The sequence below is a fragment of the Scylla paramamosain genome, chromosome 20 (genome assembly GCF_035594125.1).
Source record: "Scylla paramamosain isolate STU-SP2022 chromosome 20, ASM3559412v1, whole genome shotgun sequence".
NCBI lineage: Eukaryota > Metazoa > Arthropoda > Malacostraca > Decapoda > Portunidae > Scylla > Scylla paramamosain.
This window is the reverse complement of record NC_087170.1, coordinates 15,043,995-15,063,994: the sequence shown is the minus strand read 5'-3', so window position 1 is coordinate 15,063,994 and position 20,000 is coordinate 15,043,995. Positions and strand designations below refer to the sequence as shown.

The 20,000-nt window shown below is 44.7% G+C and overlaps 1 protein-coding gene across 5 annotated transcripts in view; it reads right to left on the bottom strand.

Annotated features, from left to right (window-relative positions):
* The window catches only part of LOC135110429 (rho GTPase-activating protein 18-like), a 143,276-nt gene that overhangs the window by 74,010 nt on the left and 49,266 nt on the right, over positions 1-20,000 (bottom strand). For 4 of the 5 annotated variants that reach the window (XM_064022759.1, XM_064022760.1, XM_064022757.1 and 1 more), the window contains one exon: positions 2,232-2,287. The gene's annotated coding sequence lies outside the window, so the exon portion shown is untranslated. Of the gene's footprint in view, positions 1-2,231; positions 2,288-18,516; positions 19,175-20,000 lie in introns of those variants that run through there. The other variant, XM_064022761.1, reaches the window with a different exon arrangement.

The following is a 20,000-nucleotide window of genomic DNA, read 5'->3' as shown; positions in this document are numbered from 1 at the left end:
CAACATCACCAGTATTGTCACATCATCATAATCACTAGTAACATCACCATCATCACCAGTTATCATCACTACACATCAGTAACGCAGCATCCACCAGCAGATCTCTCCGTAAAACACTTATAAACACATAAAACAGGAACATAACCACTTTCTCTCTCTCCACACACACACACACACACGTCATCTACACCTCAACTCATCCACCCTCTCCACCTCCACTAACTGCTTCCACTTCACGCCTGCCTGTTCGCGCCACTCCCACACTCGCACCTCATTCCCACGCTGTGTCCTCATACTCCCACACCAGTCCCCTTATGACAGACTCACCCCTGGACATGTTACCCTTTACACGTTCTCCCCTGTGGATGTATTTAATAGTTGCGAGAAGGAAATGCTGGGTGAAAGCAGTTTTGGTTCTGGTTTAGGTCAGGTTAGGTTAGGTTAGGTCAGGTCAGGTTAGGTTAGGTTAGGTTAGGTTAGGTTAGGTTAGGTTTGGTTAAGTTACGTAAAGTTAAGTTATGTTAAGTTAAGTTAGGTTATGTTAAATGGCTGAATGAATTAGGAAGGGAGAATTATTTTTTTTATTTTTTTTTATTTCTTTATTTATTTATTCATTTTATTTATTTATTTATTTATTTATCTATTTATTTATTTATTTATTTATTGTCCAGGAAGGGAAGATGTATACAAAAGGAAAAACGTCAGGATGATGCCAAGATATGTTAAGGTTCCGTTAGGTCAAGTTGGGTTAATAATTAAATAAATACTCGCAAGCAATGAGAGGCGACAGGAGTATGTGGGGAGGAGGAGAAGGAGGAAGTAAACAGGAGATGAATCTACCCGGCTGGAGGCAAGAGAGGAAGAATTAAGAGAAGGTTTGTGGATGCAGTGAAAGAAGACATGCTTGTATGCGAGTGACTGAGGTGGCTTGGGCGTCAGAAGGAGATATAAAGTTTATGTGGGGAAGAGAATGCAGGAGAAAGAGTTAAAGACCAGACAGAATGTTAAAGGATGCAATGAAAGAAGACAAGCTTATAATTTGTGTGACTGAGGAGAGAGAGAGAGAGAGAGAGAGAGAGAGAGAGAGAGAGAGAGAGAGAGAGAGAGAGAGAGAGAGAGAGAGAGAGAGAGAGAGAGAGAGAGAGAGAGAGAGAGAGAGAGAGAGAGAAAGAGAGAATTATGTACGTAGGAGGATGCAGAAAATGTATCCACCAAGCAAGAGAGAGGAAAACCAGAGAGAAGCTGATGGACGCAATGAAAGAGGAAGAGACGCTTATAATGGAAGTGACTGAAGGAGGCGCAGAAGACCGAACGTATTGGAGAAAGTTGATCTGCTTTACCGGAACAAGAAATAAACGAAAGGGAAATGTCTGTAGATGAAAAGCAAAGAAATTGTTAACTGCATCCCTATTCACGTCCCTTAAACCCCAAATATTCCTATAGACATCCCTAAGCTTGCCTGCCCCCTCCCCCCCCCCCCGCTAAACCTCTCAACAGTTCGGCTCCCACTCTCCCTCTCTCACAGCTAGGCAGGCAGGAGGGAGTGACTGGGGAGGGAGAGGGAGGGGGAGGTGAGGTACTGGGTCTGACCGCTAGTCTTTTGTCACCCGTTTTTTGCCTTCTTTTGTTCCTTGTCGCGTATTCTTCTTATTCTTTTAATTTATCGTCGTGTTTTCTTTTTATTATTCTTATATTCGTATTCACACTTTAGTTCACAATCATCGTTTTTTTTTCGTTTTTTTTTCTTTTCTTCTGTCAGTTATTATCTTTTTTTTTTCTTCTTCTTCTTTTGCTCTTCTTCACATTTCTCTTGGCTATTTTTATAAAGAACAATGTCATAAGAGCTTACACACATACACACACACACAGACACACACAATATACCTCCTCCCTTCCCCTCCCCCCCACACAACACACAGAAACACATAAGCCAACAAATTAAAGAAACATAATAGAGAGAGAGAGAGAGAGAGAGAGAGAGAGAGAGAGAGAGAGAGAGAGAGAGAGAGAGAGAGAGAGAGAGAGAGAAAACAACACAAACTTTGCGAAACATATGACCTTCTCTGTCTCTCTTACTTTCTTCTCCTTCTCTTCCCCCTCTCTCTCTCTCTCTCTTCCACACCACCCCCCACTAACACCCTGCCACACTATACCGCACCGCCGCCACGGGACCGCAGCGCTGGGTAAACATTGGAAGGAGCGAACGAGCGGAACAGAGAGAGATGCCTTACCGTTCTGCTGTGTTGCTCGGCGGGGATTTCAATGCGGTACCCGGTAGTGATCTCATCTGGAAAGAGAAAAGACTTTATTTGAGTGTTGAATGCGGTGATTGTGAAGGTGGGGCGGGGTGGTCAGGGCGGGGTGGTGAGGGTGGGGCGGTGGTAGGTTTGTGGTGGTGGTGGTGGTGGTGGTGGTGGTAAATATTTTTTTCTTTTCTTCTTTTCCTTGTTTTTTTTCTTGTTTATTTTTATCATGAAGGGCATTTTACGGTCAATGCTGCTGCTGCTACTACTACTACTACTACTACTACTACTACTACTACTACTGCTACTACTACTACTACTACTACTACTGCTGCTGCTGCTGCTGCTGCTGCTGCTGCTGCTGCTGCTGCTGCTGATGCTGATGTTGCTGCTGCTGTTGCTGCTACTACTATTACTACTACTACTACTACTACTACTGTAACTACAACAACAACAAAACAAGATAACAATAACAACAACAATAGCAACAACAACAGCTACTACTACTACTACTACTACTACTACTACTACTACTACTACTACTACTACTACTACTACCACACCACCATCACCACCACCACCACCACCACCCACCACTTACACTAACGGACCACAAACACAAATAAACAAACAAAAAACACGAGAACAAACAAGAAGACTAAATCAACACAAACAATGACAAGCCATACCAAAATAAAACAAACGAACAAACAAGCAATCAAACAAGGAAGGAGGAAATAAATAAACTAAAAGGAAAAAAAAAAGGATGAGGGAGAAATAGAGAGAAAGAGAACGAGCAAAAGGAGGAAGAAGAATGAAAGGAAACAAGTAAACTAGACTGAATGGAAAGAGAGAGAGAAAAAAAAAAGAGGAGATGGAGGTAGAGGGAGATACAGAGGGTGAAAAGGAAGGGAGATGAGAGAGGGAGAGGAGGAGAGAGGACGAAAGGAGAGGAGTAGGTATGCGGGAGATGCTGGAGGGGGTGAGAGAGGGGCAGGGGGGAGGCAAGGATGAGGCAACTCCTAACTTGTTTATCTTGGCAAGGTCGCCCTCCTCCTCCTCCTCCTCCTCCTCCTCCTCCTCCTCCTCCTCCTCCTCCTCCTCCTCCTCCTTCATCGCTTTTTCTTCCTGTCCCTTCTCTCCTATGCGGCCTCCTGTTGCTTCTACATGCTCTCCTCCTCCTCCTCCTCCTCCTCCTCCTCCTCCTCCTCCTGTAACTCCTACCAATAATATGTATTTTGCTTCTTCTTTCTCCTTCTCCTCCTCTTTCTCCTTCTTCCTGCTATCCATCTCTTATCCTCCTTGTCTTGTTCCCCCTTCTACATATTTTGCTCTTCCTCCTCCTCCTCTCCCGTTCACCTGTTTTTTCCTGCTCTTCATCCTCCAATTATTTATTTTTTAGTTTAATGCTCTTCCTGTTCCTCCTACAATATTTCTCTTCCCTTTACTGTCCTTCTTCCTCAACACACAGGAAACTGACACTTCTTTGACTAACCTTGTGGTGTTAGTAGTAGTAGTAGTAGTAGTAACATAAATTTTGTGCACCAAGAATAAGCTGTACACATAAAATAAATAAATAAATGAATAAATAAATAAATAAAACACACACACACACACACACACACACACACACACACACACACACACACACACACACACACACACACACACACACACACACACCTGAATAAACAAACACAACACGAATAATAATAATAATAATAATAATAATAATAATAATAATAATAATAATAATAATAATAATAATAATAATAATAATAATAATAATAACAATAAATTCAACAAGAGGTAAGTGCCACGCTAGATATACAACCACTTACAACACCTGCCTTACTATTCAATAATGGATGAATAAAAAAAAAAAAAAAAAAGAAAAAAAATCAACTATTAAACTCTCACATAACATTAGGCATCGATACAAAAAAAAAAAAAATAGAAATAATGAGAACAAAAAACACACACACACACACACACACACACAAAAAAAAAAAAAAACCTCAGATTGCATTACACTTGGCTGCATTACACGGCATGACACTACATTACTCGCGTTATCAGAGCGTGTCAAAGTCTTAATTCCAACGAGTGAGCTCAATACTCGCACCAGTCAGCCGGTAAAGCAAGTAAGCTAGTCATTCTGCCCATTAAGCCAGTTAGTCAGCCATTCAGCCAGTTAGTCAGTCAGCCATTCAGATAGCCAGGTAGCTTTCCAATTAGAACCAGTCAGCCTTAGGTCATTGATTATCTAGCCAGTCAGCCAGTCATCCAGTCAGCCAGTCAGCCAGTCAGCCAGTCAGCCAGTCAGGTAGTCTGTGAGCCTTCTAGATAGCCAGTTGTTTAGCCATCCAGATAGTGAGCCATCCAGATAGACAGTTTGTTAGCCAGCCAGCCAGCCAGCCAATCAGCCAGCCAGCCATCCAACTACTCAGTCAGCCATCCATTTACCCAATTACACAGTCACCCAGTCAACCAGCCATCCAGTCTGTTAGTCAGCCATCCAATTAGCCAACCATCCAATCAAGCAGTCAGCCAGCCAGTCATCCAACTAGTTAGTCTAACAACCATCTACCAAAACACCCATTCATCCATCCACCCACCCATCCAACCAGCTAGCCAGTCAAACAGCCAACCACTGAGTCAGACCACCACCACCACCACCATCACCTAATCTAGTCAGTCCCTTCTAGTCCCTCACAGTCCATCAGCCCTTCGCCCGGAGGCAGGTAGGGGCGGTCACTTTTCTACCTGGCCGCCACTCATTACCGGAGCAAGGTACTCCCCCAGCCACTGACCTGCCCTCAAGCTGCCCAAAAGCGAGTCAAGGTTCCTCACACACACACACACACACACACACACACACACACACACAGGTGTAGTACGGATTCACTTGCGCTGACGCAGGTAAGTAACTAAGGAGAGGAGGAGGAGGAGGAGGAGGAGGAGGAGGAGGAGGAGGAGGAGGAGGATGAGGAGATTTTCGACTAGATGCAACGGAACAAAAAATATAATAAATATTAAAAAAAAAGAAGTTAGATATCTGAGAGAGAGAGAGAGAGAGAGAGAGAGAGAGAGAGAGAGAGAGAGAGAGAGAGAGAGAGAGAGAGAGAGAGAGAGAGAGAGAGAGAGAGAGAGAGAGAGAATACGGATTACTAATGTCGAATGTAATAAATTCAAAACAGGTTATGAAAAAAAAGAAAAGAAAGAAAGAAAAAGAAAAAAAATATGGACTGATAGACAGGCAGACAGACAGACAGACAATGAGTTAGATAGGTAGATAGACAGGCAAACTGATAAATACACTTACAAAGAATAAAGAAAAGAAAAAGAAAGAGAGAAAAAGAAAAGAGAAATCACATGAAATTGTTTTGTAGTTATATCGAAAGTAAGAAATGCTCACCTCTCCCTCTCTCTCCCTCTCCCTCTCTCTCTCCCTCTCCCTCTCCCTCTCCCTCTCCCTACCTAACCTTCACCCTGGCCAGCCTGCTCTCCCTCAGGCCACCACACCTTCTCCTTCTCTCTCTCTCTCTCTCTCTCTCTCTCTCTCTCTCTCTCTCTCTCTCTCTCTCTCTCTCTCTCTCTCTCTCTCTCTTCTTCCTTAGGTCTCCTCTTTATCCATCTTCTCCTCCTCCTCCTCCTCTCCTCCTCTTCCTCCTCCTCCTCTTCCTGCATTGTTGGAGAGCCAGTGTTGGTCAGGAAGGAAGGCTAACAGTATTCTCAGCCTGCATCCTCTCTCTCTCTCTCTCTCTCTCTCTCTCTCTCTCTCTCTCTCTCTCTCTCTCTCTCTCTCTCTCTCTCTCTCTCTCTCTCCCTAAATACCTCCCTTATCCACTCTCCTATCTCCCTCTTCTCTTCTCCCTTACTTCCACCTCGCTATCTCCCAGTCCCGTCACATTCATCTAGTACGCCTCCTTTCGTCCACTTCCACCTCCTCCTCCACCTCCTAAATGCGTCATCCACTTCTATCTTCTTTTATATTGCTACTCCTCCTCCTCCTCTTCTTCTTCCTCCTCCTAAATACAACACACATCTTCCTATTCTTTCTTCTTCCTCTTTCATGTCGCTAGCCTTCCACCTCCTCCTCCTCTGGCTCCTCCACATATCTCCCCCTCCTTCCTCCTTCATATTGCCACCCTCCTCCTCCTCCTCCTCCTCCTCCTCCTCCTCCTCCTCACCAGGGTCAAGCAAGGCAGGATATAAGACAACGCTCTATATTTGGCACTTTAACAAGCTTCTTCTCCTCCTCCTCCTCCTCCTCCTCCTCCTCCTCCTCCTCCTCCTCCTCCTCCTCCTCCTGCCGCCCACACGCGCCGGCCACCCATGCACGCTGATGAGGAATGTTCATGGTGGAGATAATGGAGGAAAAATCTAATTACCTCCACTTCCACTGAGAATCTCCACCTCTTCGTTCATCCACGTTTTTTTTTTATATTAGGTTAGGTTAGATTAGGTTAGGTTAGGTTAGGTTGGGTTAGGTTAGGTTAGGTTAGGTTGGGTTAGGTTAGGTTAGGTTAGGTTAGTTATTTTTTTTTTTTTTGATAGGAAAGCTGGTCAAATATAAAAACAAGTAAATAATCAAACAAATGAATAAATAAATGAATTAAAAGTCCTTCCATAATTCATTACAAAAAAGGAATAAATAGGGAAGAAAAACATAAAGAGGAAAGCAAGAGGAGAAAGAAAAGAGGGAAGAAGGTAAAAGGTGATAAAATAAGGATGAGAGGGACATAGAAAAAAATACAAGACGAAAGGGAATGGAAGTAGGAGAGAAAAGTGGAGAGATAGAGAGAGGTGAAATACTAAATGGAGAGGGAGGGGAGAGCAGTGAGGGAAGGAAGAGGAGAAGGAAGAGTAAGAAGGAAAGGGAGAGGTGTTTATGATTATGTAGTGAAAGTCGAGAGAGAGAGAGAGAGAGAGAGAGAGAGAGAGAGAGAGAGAGAGAGAGAGAGAGAGAGAGAGAGAGAGAGAGAGAGAGAGAGAGAGAGAGAGAGGGGGGGTGAGGGAGAGAAGAAATCTGTAATACTAATCGACAGAAAAATGAAACAAAGAAAACAACAATAACAACATAACTTCTTGTCATGTAAACACACACACACACACACACACACACACACACACACACACACACACACACACACACACACACACACACACAGTTGCACCACAAAACACACCACCAACTCCTCTTCCTCATCACCACCACCACCACCACCACCACCACTATCACCACCAGGAAGAGTTCATAAATGGTGACGTCACGGCCAGGGTCGCGGTCACAAGAGAGAGAGGGAGAGGGAGAGAGAGAGGGTGAGGGATACTGACAGGTTATCAGGCACGAGGCAACAGTTAAGAGAGAGAGAGAGAGAGAGAGAGAGAGAGAGAGAGAGAGAGAGAGAGAGAGAGAGAGAGAGAGAGAGAGAGAGAGAGAGAGAGAGAGAGAGAGATTCGTCCTTCAAACGCCCTTGTTCACTTTACCCTCCTCCCCCTCCCCTTCTACTCCCTCCCTCCCTCCCTTCATCCATCTCTCTCAGTACCTCCCTCCCTCCCTCCCTCCACCCTCCCTTCCTCCCTCCACCTGTTAGGCCGACTGAAGGAAGACAAACGGAGAAGAAAACATGAAACTGGAAGGAAAAAAAACAGGAAAACTTGAAAGAAAAACGGGAACTTAACGAAAACAAAAGAAAAAAGCAGGAAAACAGTAAAGATCAAGATTATTAGGATTGTGAAACTGAACCAGAGAGAGAGAGAGAGAGAGAGAGAGAGAGAGAGAGAGAGAGAGAGAGAGAGAGAGAGAATGAGTCAGAAGGAAGCGTTACCATCGTCAGTATCATCTAGTCAGTATGCAAGACACTGCTCTCCCTTACCTCTCTCCCTCCCTCTCCATCACGCTGTCTCCCCCACTGTTCATCTCTTGCCTCTACAGGAGTTACATAAATGCTCTCTTACTCTATGGACTCACTCACTCTTGAATGAAGTAAATAAGCTTGTCTAACCTAACCTAACCTAACCTAACGTAACCTAATCTAACCTAACATAACCTAATCTAACCTAACGTAACCTAACCTAAGCTAACGTTACTTAACCTAATTAAATCTAGCTTAACTTACGCTAATTTAATCTAAACTAATCTAACGTATTTAAATTTAATCTAACCTAACCTATACTAATGGAATTTAAATTAACAACCTATTTTTCGGCCTAACCCAACCTTACGTAACCTAACCTAACCTGAGCTAACTAAACTAATCCTATTTTGCCTAATTTAACCTAACCTAATCTTACTTTGCCTTACCTTTCCCTACGTTATCTAACCTAGCCTTAGCTAACCTAACCTAACCTAACCTAACCTTAGCTAACCTAACCTAACATAACCTAACCTAACCTAACCTAACCTTAGCTAACCTAACCTAACATAACCTAACCTAACCTAACCTAACCTTAGCTAACCTAACATAACCTAACCTAACCTAACCTAACCTTAGCTAACCTAACCTAACATAACCTAACCTAACCTAACCTAACCTAATCTTACTTTGCCTTACCTTTCCCTACGTTATCTAACCTAACCTAACCTAACCTAACCTAACCTTAGCTAACCTAACCTAACCTAACCTAACCTTAGCTAACCTAACCTAACATAACCTAACCTAACCTAACCTTAGCTAACGTAACCTAACATAACCTAACCTAACCTAACCTTAGCTAACCTAACATAACCTAACCTAACCTAACCTTAGCTAACGTAACCTAACATAACCTAACCTAACCTAACCTAACCTTAGCTAACCTAACCTAACATAACCTAACCTAACCTTAGCTAACCTAACCTAACCTAACCTAACCTTAGCTAACCTAACCTAACCTAACCTAACCTAACCTAACATAACATAACCTAACCTAACCAAAGATAAAAACAAAAACAATCATAAACTAACCTAACCTAACCTAATAACCTAACCATACGAGTTAGGCAATAAACACTTTCTTCAACTTTCCACCTTGCTTTGTATGTGACCTGTCTCCCGCCCTACATCGTGCCGACCTTACAGAGAGCCAGCGGTGACCTCAAGCAATAGCACACAAGGTCAGTGAAGCGAGGAAGGGAAGAAGCGAGGGCAGTGAAAAGAGACACAAGGAAACACGAAGGAGGAACTAACAGCAGCAGATTTGTTGGCCCTGACACTGAATAGTAAAAGATGAGTGGAAAGAGAGAGAGAGAGAGAGAGAGAGAGAGAGAGAGAGAGAGAGAGAGAGAGAGAGAGAGAGAGAGAGAGAGAGAGAGAGAGAGAGAGAGAGAGAGAGAGAGAGAGAGAGAGAGAGAGAGAGAGAGAGAGAGAGAGAGAGAGAGAGAGAGAGAGAGAGAGAGAGAGAGAGTAGTAGTAGTAGTAGTAGTAGTAGTAGTAGTAGTAGTAGTAGTAGTAGTAGTAGTAGTAGTAGTAGTAGTAGTAGTAGTAGTAGAAGTAGTAGTAGTAGTAGTAGTAGTAGTAGTAGTAGTAGTAGTAGTAGTAGTAGTAGTAGTAGTAGTAGTAGTAGTAGTAGTAGCAGCAGTAGTAGCAGTAGTAGTAGTAGCAGCACCAGGAGAACCTTAATAACACGAGAAAAAAAAATAAAGAAAAGAAAAAATTAACGAAAATTCCAATAAAAAAAAAAATGTCAACCTTGAAAAGCGAAAACAGTACAAAACAATTAGAGTGAAAACGGCGCCTTGAAAACAACACAGCCAAGAAACACAGTCAAGGGAACAGGCTTTATCATTACCGTCATTGCTATTATTACCATCATTGCTCATACTCAGCAGCGAGGGAAGCGAGAGGAAAAACTGGAGGAAAAAAAAAAAAAAAGTGGAGAGATGAAGAGAAGAGTGAGAGAAGTTAAAGGAGAGACAGGAAATTGGAGAAGAGATTAGAGGAAAGACAGAAAGAAGAAAGAAGAGAAGAAACGAAATGAACGAAGAGAAATGGAAATAAGGAAAAAACTGTGAGAAACAAGAAAAATAAATCAGGAGGAGGGAAAGGGAAAGATAAAAGAAAAAAAATGAAGGGAAAGAGAAAAATCGAAGAAACAGAAGAAAATAAAAATGGAGAAATTGAGAGAAAGAGGGAGAAGAAACTGAAGAGAAATGACAGAGACGAGAGAATGAAGGGAGAGACACAGAAGAAAGATAATACATTGAAAAATGAAAGAGAAATAGAAGAAAACAAGAAGAAAGATAAGAAAGGAGGAAATAATGAAGAGACACAGAGGAAAGGCAAGGTGAAGAAAAACAAATAGGAAGAGGAGAAAAACAAGAGGAAGTGGAGGAAAGGAGAAGAGAAGGAGGAAAGAACTCCATCCACACTCCACTGGCCTCACCTCACCTGTTCCTTCCCTCCAGTGACCAGCAGGTGGAGGGAGAAACAAGGAGGGAAGGAGGAGGAGGGGAGAGGTGAAAGGGGGAAGGGAAGGAGGGAAGGAGGGAGGAAAGGATGAATATTTGAATAATTATTACGATCCAGGTGCGTGATAAGTGAACCATGAATGAAGGTGAAAGGGTTGGGAAGGTGAGTCAGCCAGGGATGGGAACACATAACATAATAACGTAAGAAAATAAAGATTGGTGCAAGAACCCATCAAACCTACACGTGGCAGTCCATTTACTCGTACAAAATATGCTTACCTATTTCCACCTATCATCCTCACTGACTGATGTGTCTACTCTTCTTTTTAAGCTTGTAACATAATAAAAAAATAAAAAAAACATAAATAAATAAGGGAAGCTGCAAGAAGCCATCAGACCTACACGTGGCAGTCCCTGTATGAAATATGCCTATCTATTTCCACCTATCATCCCCATCCATAAATTTGTCTAATCCTCCTTCAACGTGAGATCATAAGAACAGTGCGGAAAGCTGCAAGAAAGTAATAATGATAGACAGGAAATGAAGATGGAATAAAGTGAACGTAAATACGAAGTTAAGTGAATAAGATCATAAAGAGCGAAACAGGAGGAAGAGAAGGGTGAAAAAAGTAATGGTGTTCTGGAAAAAGGAAAAAAAAAATATGTAACGGAAAAATAAATACGAAATTGTGAATCTAAATGTGGAAACTGAAAGAGAGGAAAAATATGGTAGTGTGAAAAAGAAAGATTTTAAAAAGGAAATAAATAAAAGAACTGACACATATGATGCAATAAACGTAAAAGATGAAAATGAAATAAGAAAAGAAAACAAGAGAGACTGAAACAGATGGAGATTTAATAAGGACCAAATGACAAAAAAAAATATCTGATAAAGTTTAAATACACAGAAGATAAGATATATAAAAAAAATATATATAGGATAAAAAAAAAAGAGAAAGGAAAACGCAAACCAATAAAAGGAAAAAAATAGAAAAAAATAAGAAAATGAAAGTAAATGAGAAGCTGAAAAGGAGAAAGACGAAAAGAAAAACAGAGTAAGAAAAAAATAGAAGTCAACGAAATAAAAAAAAAAAACAAGATAAAAGAGAACCAGATTACTGACAAAAAAAAAAACTCCCCAAAAATATATAAACAAAAAAAAAAAAATCAAAGCAGGAAAAGGAGAGAGAAAACAAAACAAAACGCACACAAAAGAATAAATAAAAACACAACAAACAAGGGTACAAAATTAGAAAACGGAGGAGGATGTCAGGGTGATGAGGGTGAAAGTAAGAAGTGAACAGCAGGGTGCGTCGTTTTTAGGGTGCCAGGGAGAAGGAAGAAGAAAGAGAGAGGAAGAGAGAGAGAGATACGATATGAAGGACCGCAGGTGTGGAAGGAAGGGATGTCAGGGTGAAGGGCAGGTGTCAGAAGGATGTCAGGGCGGTGTCAGGTGTGGGATTAAAACATCATGTATGAGACACGAGGGGATGTAGGGTGAAGGATGAGGGAGGGAATGCTACAGTTTGTTAGGAAGGAGGTACGGTATAAAGAATCAGGTGTAAGTCTAATAAGTAACATATAGGTGTATTTTAAAGATGAGTGTAATAAGTGCACATTGAAAAGATATATACAGTAGGGCAGTCAGTATAAGGTATCAAGCATCAGGTATAAGTAGAAGGGAAAGTCAGAGAGTCACTTAAGTATACATATGCATTACTAAGGAACTAAAATGCGTATCTGTACCTAAACCTTCGCTGTATAAGGGTATAAGTGACACAAGGTAAGGCAAGGTAAGAAAAGATCAGTATAAGGGTACGTGTGTGTGTGTGTGTGTGTGTGTGTGTGTGTGTGTGTGTGTGTGTGTGTGTGTGTGTGTGTGTGTGTGTGTGTGAGTCACTACCTTTACCTTCACTACATTCCTTCCCGCTCACCTCTACGACTATCGCGGCCTTTAAAAACAGTCTGGGTCGTTCCGGGAGTAGAAGTGAAACAGTCGTATATATGTATGTATGTATGTATGTATGTATGTATGTATGTATGTCGATATGTTTGTAGTATGTTTTGTTCGTTTTTATTATTCGTAGCTGGTGTGTTGTGTTATGCATGTTGGTTTATTCAATCATCCATCACTGCAAATGTTGTTTCTGTGACTTTACATGAACTATAACCTACTTTGTACTCATTATGTCTGATAAAGTGCTTGCATTTCTGTGGTGCATGAAATCTAATCTAATCTAATGTATAAATGCACGTATGTATGTAAACTCGACTAACCTTCAACATTCACTCGCACTGTGTTTAATGTTTCCTTCCACTGCGCTCTATGCTTCACTTAAATAATACTAACAGACACGTGAACTGAGTATCGAAGTGAAAACACAGCATAAAAAAAAAAAATAAGGGAAGCTGCACGAAGCCAGCAGGCCAACACGTGGCACACCTGCTGACCTGGTGAGAATCTGCCAATAAAGCCCAGTCATAGATTTTCAACACTTGAGAACTTACGACTGAGAAGAAAGAATGGAACACAACGGAAATGAGCGCGTTATCTTACTCCGTGTGTTATATTTGCTCTATCACCGACCTTGACTGTGTGTGTGTGTGTGTGTGTGTGTGTGTTGCCGCGCCTCAAAAAAGTACTACATACGAGTAGACATACGCCAGCCTTGAAATGCCTTACGTATCTCTCTCGCTTCTGTACTTTCTACTACAACACTCGGAACTGGCGCGACTTGGAGAGCGAGGTCGCGGAAGCAATCACACTCAACTAAAACTGGTGTGAGAATAAAAAAAAAAAAAAAAAAAAAGGAATACACAGCATCTCTCTCTCTCTCTCTCTCTCTCTCTCTCTCTCTCTCTCTCTCTCTCTCTCTCTCTCTCTCTCTCTCTCTCTCTCTCTTATCTCTTCAGATTTCCAAGTTGATAATATCCTTCGCAATCCCTTTGATGCTGTGTAGGAGGAGGAGGAGGAGGAGGAGGAGGAGGAGGAGGAGGAGGAGGAGGAGCGTTATTAAGGTCAAGGTGAGTGTGTGGGCAGCCGCTGGAATGGTCAAGGGGGGAAGGGAAAAACGGAAGAACGGTAGAGGGAGAGAGAGGGAGAGGGAAAATAGGACGGTGACAGAGAGAGAGAGAGAGAGAGAGAGAGAGAGAGAGAGAGAGAGAGAGAGAGAGAGAGAGAGAGAGAGAGAGAGAGAGAGAGAGAGAGAGAGAGAGAGAGAGATTTTAGAGACGAAAAAGGTTGAAAGTTGGAGGAAGAGATGGAGAGAAGGACAGGAAGGAAAAAAGACATGAAAATCTGTCAGAGGGAGAGAGAGAGAGAGAGAGAGAGAGAGAGAGAGAGAGAGAGAGAGAGAGAGAGAGAGAGAGAGAGAGAGGACCTTGCCAAGAGCTAAAATGTTCTTCCTGGCGCCACGCAAAGAAGGGAGAGAGAGGGAGAGGAGGGAAGGGAGAGAAGGAAGGATGGGAGGGAAGGGAGAGAGAGAGAGGAGAAGGATGGGAGGGAAGGATAGGGGGAAAAAAAGGAAGGGAAGGATGGGAAGGAAACAGGAAATTAGCGGTGAAGTAAACAATGGGAGAAAGAGGGAAGAATGGAGAGAAGAGGGAGGGAAGGATGGGAAGGGAAAAGAAGGAAAGGAGGGAAAAAAACAAAAATAAAGAAAGAAGGGAAATAAGAGAGGGAAGAACGGAAGGAATGGACGGTAAAGTGAGAAGATGAAGAGAGAGAGAGAGAGAGAGAGAGAGAGAGAGAGAGAGAGAGAGAGAGAGAGAGAGAGAGAGAGAGAGAGAGAGAGAGAGACATTGTACCACATCATAAACTAAAACTCAAGGAAACATTTGCACTAACCAATCATTCATTACGAGGGACGGGAGGAAAGAGGAAAAAAAGATGAGAAGAAGGAAAGAAGTGAAGAGAAGACCGAGAGAGAGGAAAAAAAATACATAACTCGTCTCCTAATGAAAAAAAATAAACAAATAAATGATTGAATAGATAAACAAACAACAAGAAACATAATCATTCATTCACTTATACATTCATCACACATATACTCTGCCAATACACTCCCTGAGCACCCCCCGTCACCCTCCCACTCCCTCACCTATCCTCCTCATCCCCCTTCCCTCACCTCATCCCCTTCCTCCCTCACCTCCTACTCCCTGACTCCACTCCCTCACCTCCCCTCTCTAACTCTTTCTCCCTCACTCCTATCCCTTCATGACTCCTCCCTCACCTCACCTATCCCTTCCGCACCCTCCCTTATCTCTCCTCGCTCATTTCTCCCACTCCCTAACACCTTTCTTCCTCTCTTACTCCCTGACTCCTGCCCCCTCATCCCTACACTCCCTAACCCTCCTCCTCCCTCACCCATCCCCCTCCCTGCCCCATCCCTCCCAGGCACATAGAAGAGGTCAAATTCTTCACCTCGCTAGGTCAAGATAGTAAGGGAGAAGGTGAGGGAGGAGAGGGAGGGTGATGCGCCATTCAGGTACGCAGTTGTGCTCCCTCTCCCTCTTCTCCCTCGCCTCCTCTCCCTTCATCTGCTAACATATTCTCCCTTTCCTTATCGTTTATCAGTGTCGTTTTAATTTTTGTATACCTGTTGCAATAATCCTCTCTCTCTCTCTCTCTCTCTCTCTCTCTCTCTCTCTCTCTCTCTCTCTCTCTCTCTCTCTCTCTCTCTCTCTCTCTCTGACAAAAACAAAGTGAATATTTTAATAGTAAAAAGAATAGAGGAAAAAAAAAACACTGATACTGAATACGAAAGAAATTAAAAAGTGGAAAATAAGAAAAAAAGAAAAAAAGAAAGAAAATAGAAAACGAACAGTGAGTCAAGACTTATACAACGCTGATTCTGTTCAGGGACTAAAAAACTAAAAACTCATTAATGCACCTGCGCGTCTCTTTAATTAGAGAGAGAGAGAGAGAGAGAGAGAGAGAGAGAGAGAGAGAGAGAGAGAGAGAGAGAGAGAGAGAGAGAGAGAGAGAGAGAGAGAGAGATTGGAGGAGACAAGGAAATGAGAAAAAAAGAGGGGGAAAAGAAGATGAAGGAAGAGGAAGAGGAGATAGAAGGGAAGGAAGAGAGAAGAGGGAGAGGAGGGTGAGAGAAACAGACACAGACACAGACAGACACACACACACACACACACACACACACACACACACACACACACACACACACACACACACACACACACACACCCTTCCCTTCAATTCTTTCCCCTTTATTCCTTCCCCCCTCCCCACCTTCCATGAAATCGCCCCCCTCCTAATCTCCCCCTTTCCTCCTCCCTCCTCTTCCCCTTAATTCTCCCCTCCAAAGCTCCCCATTTCCTCCTCTCTCTTCTTCCCCTTCACTCCCCCCTCCACCTCTCCACCTCCACGCCCACACACCTCCACCCAAACAAGGCACTTCCACTACCTCCACTGTGAATGAAGAGGAGGAAGAGGAGGAGGAGGAGGAGGAGGATCTGTCCATTCCTTCCATGACAGTGATTCTCTCTCTCTCTCTCTCTCTCTCTCTCTCTCTCTCTCTCTCTCTCTCTCTCTCTCTCTCTCTCTCTCTCTCTCTCTCCCTTCCTTCCTTTGCTTTTACCTTGACCTTCACCTCTATTGTCCTGGGCTTAATCTCTCTCTCTCTCTCTCTCTCTCTCTCTCTCTCTCTCTCTCTCTCTCTCTCTCTCTCTCTCTCTGGAGTGGTGTGATGTTGACAAATCGATGTTAGATAAGGACGAGAGAGAGAGAGAGAGAGAGAGAGAGAGAGAGAGAGAGAGAGAGAGAGAGAGAGAGAGAGAGAGAGAGAGAGAGAGAGAGAGAGAGAGAGAGAGAGAGGCGGGGGGAGAATAGGTGGAGAAAAGATAAGGACCAAACAGGATGTCGGAGAAATGGAAAAAGAGGAGGAGGAGGAGGAGGAGGAGGAGGAGGAGGAGGAGGAGGAGGAGGAGGAGGAGGAGGAGGAGGAGTTTTTGAGAGCTGAGGGAAGAGGAGGATAAGAAGAAACATTCGGAAGCTATGATACACTACAAAGAAGAGGAAGAGGAGGAGGAGGAGGAGGAACATTTAGGAGGTCAAGTCCTTGAGACCGTTTTAATCTCCTTCCCTTCTCTCTCTCTCTCTCTCTCTCTCTCTCTCTCTCTCTCTCTCTCTCTCTCTCTCTCTCTCGTAATAAGCACCACCAGACCAAGAAAAACATGAAGAAGAAGAAGAAGATTTGTCTGTTGTTACCTTTTTCCGTTTACGAGTCAGCTGTTTTGTAGGTGACGAGGGAGGAGGAGGAGGAGGAGGAGGAGGAGGAGGAGGAGGAGGAGGAGGAGGAGGAGGAGGAGGAGGAGGAGGAGGAGGAGGAGGAGGAGGAGGAGGAGGAGGAGGAGGAAGGGTGGTACACATGACGATACTCAATACTATGCAGCTGCCTTCCTTCGCCTATCACACACACACACACACACACACACACACACACACACACACACACACACACACACACACACACACACACACACACACACACTGCCCCACATTCACATCTGTCGTTCGTAACACTTAAGAAACCCACATGAATTTCCGTGTGTCTTACTTTCGTACACACACACATACACATATATACATACACACATACATACATATATACATACATACATACGAGTAATATACAAGAGGTTCTTTTTGTTTGTTTAAATATTCTGTATGCATTGTTTGTCTTTCCATCTGAGTTCGAGTGACTTTCTCTCTCTCTCTCTCTCTCTCTCTCTCTCTCTCTCTCTCTCTCTCTCTCTCTCTCTCTCTCTCTCTCTCTCTTGACTTATCACTCTCGCCTGGGAACGGGGAAGGGGAAGAAGGGGGGAGGGAGTGAGGTGGTATGAGGATTGTGGGCAGTGGATGGTGAGGGGGAGGAGTGACAGAAGGTAAGTTTGGACATTTACCTCCCCCCTCCCTCCCCTCACCTGGCCTAAAGGTACGACAGGTGTGTGGCGCCAGGCAGGCATAGTACACACACACACACACACACACACACACACACACACACACACACACACACACACACACACACACACACACTAAGAAAATGGTATCTTTTTTTTGCCCTCTTCTTCCTTTTTCCTTTTGTATTCTCCTCTTGCTATCTTTCTTCATCTTCTCTTTTCCTTCTTTAGTTTGTCTCTTTCTTAGAGGTTAGATTATTTTTTTCTACTCGTGGGGTATAAGTTAATAAATAAATATATAAATAGATAAATTATGAGATTATTTTGTCACACACACACACACACACACACACACACACACACACACACATATATAAACTATGATCTGTTTGCCTGTTTGTTCTCTGAGCTTTCACTACATTTGTTCCCTCAAATTAGACGTGAAGTAAAGCTTTTATTGCTCTCTCTCTCTCTCTCTCTCTCTCTCTCTCTCTCTCTCTCTCTCTCTCTCTCTCTCTCTCTCTGTAGCGATGACTATGTACCGTGTTTGCTTTTCCTTTTTGTCCTTTTTTTCTTTTTTTCACTTTTTTCATGGACATGTCAAGCGCCATCCATCGGGAGAAAAGATCTGGCAAATCCCGGCTAAGATCAGCAGATCAGCAGCAGGGCAGCACACAGCAGCTTCCCTCCCTCCCTTCCTTCCGCGTGTTTGGGCGATCCCTCCTCCCCTGACCCGAACACCCCCTTCCCCACTCCTCCCGTCCCGCCCCGCTCCGCCACTCCACTGGTCAGGACACCAGGAGCCACACCATGAAGGAAACTGGACATTATTGCCTGACACACACTTGCTGATCCCGTGTGTGTGTGTGTGTGTGTGTGTGTGTGTGTGTGTGTGTGTGTGTGTGTGTGTGTGTGTGTGTGTGTGTGTGTGTGTGTACATTCAACATATTTAGCCATTACCTTGATGGCGGCATACTGCGGTGCAAGGAGGCGGCCCTGCCCGGGGCTGTCCACCTTAAAGCGCCCATCCCTGAGCGTCTCAACAAGGAGTTACGGAAGCACGGGTGTGTGTGGCCAGGGGGGCGGCAGGGTACCGGCGGGAGGCGCGGGGGTGTCCGGGGCCGCAGCCTGGGAGGTCCTGGGTGGTGGTATGGAAGCTAAACACTGGCTGTGCTGAAGGAAATGAAAGGATGTTCTGCAGGCGTGGAGTGCTCGGCCATGACGGCTAGATTATACAGCGGCGCGGCGTGTGAGACTCGCTCCGCGGAGGACAACGTGTTACTGCGGCTCAGTGACTCACTGCACCGCGGCACCCTTGAGTGACGCGAGGCCGCGCGTGTGTCGCTGGTGGCGGGAGGTGGAGGCTGGCGTGCCGCGGGGCTGGTGGCCAGCAGGTGCCGGACTGCCGCTGCGTCCATGGGGGCGGTGGGGGCTCACTCTGCTAGGAGAAGGAGGGCGTCATGGTCACCCTGCCGCTGTTCACCATGACGGGTGGGGGCTTTGCCCCAGACCCCATAACGAGGCTGCTGACCCTGTGGCTGTCTTGCCTGCTCACGTGAGGCGACCCCCGTGGGCCGCATGCCCTCCACGCTTTGTTCGCGCTGCACGAGAGGCGTCCCGTGACCGCCCAGGGCGCCACCTCCATGCTAAGCTTCACCGTTACGCCCTTGGGCTGCTGGACAACCCAGGGTGTGGCCGTGGCGTGTCTGGCGGCCACGATTTGCCGACACGTGAGGGCGATGAGCGGAGCAAGAGTGGGCGGCTGAGGGGCGAGGAGCAGCGGGGCCTGACGCGCCGCCACCCAGGCGAGGCAAGGCGTCCCTCCCTCCATACTTCAGAAAAAGGAAATTTCTTCCTCCCGCAAGCAAATAAAGGGCCTGATTCCTCCCGCCCCCTCTGTGGGTGTATCTCAAAACACACAGCGGTGGCTTTCAGGGGCGGCGGGTGCACTGATGTCACACGCACGCTGAATGTAAACTTTTCTCCGTCCTTTGCCTCAGCACTGATGATGGAGTGTGCTTCTGTCCACGAGATGAATTGTTTTGTTTGCAGGGAATGTAAGGGATTTTCATCTTTAACTAAGAGAGCCATTAGTTTTCATGAGCCAAACACTGCCTCATGGTTCTTTTGTGCGTCACACCAGAAGGCAGTGGTCTGGCGTGGCGCCCTCCCTGCCGCCCTCACCCACACCTGCCTGCCAGTGATACTCTAGGGCATCCCCCAAACCACAAGTGTTACGCACATAGCGGGCACGCCACACTACTTAGGCTACGCAAATAACTAACTGTACCCGACGACTGGCTTATTCTCTCACCACCACCACCACCACCACCACCACCACCACCACCACCACCACCACCACCACACCCGCAAGCAAGGGACCAAGGGGGAAGGAAATGTGCGCCCCTGGGGAAGAGGAAAGAGCGCCAGCCAGAAAGACGCGG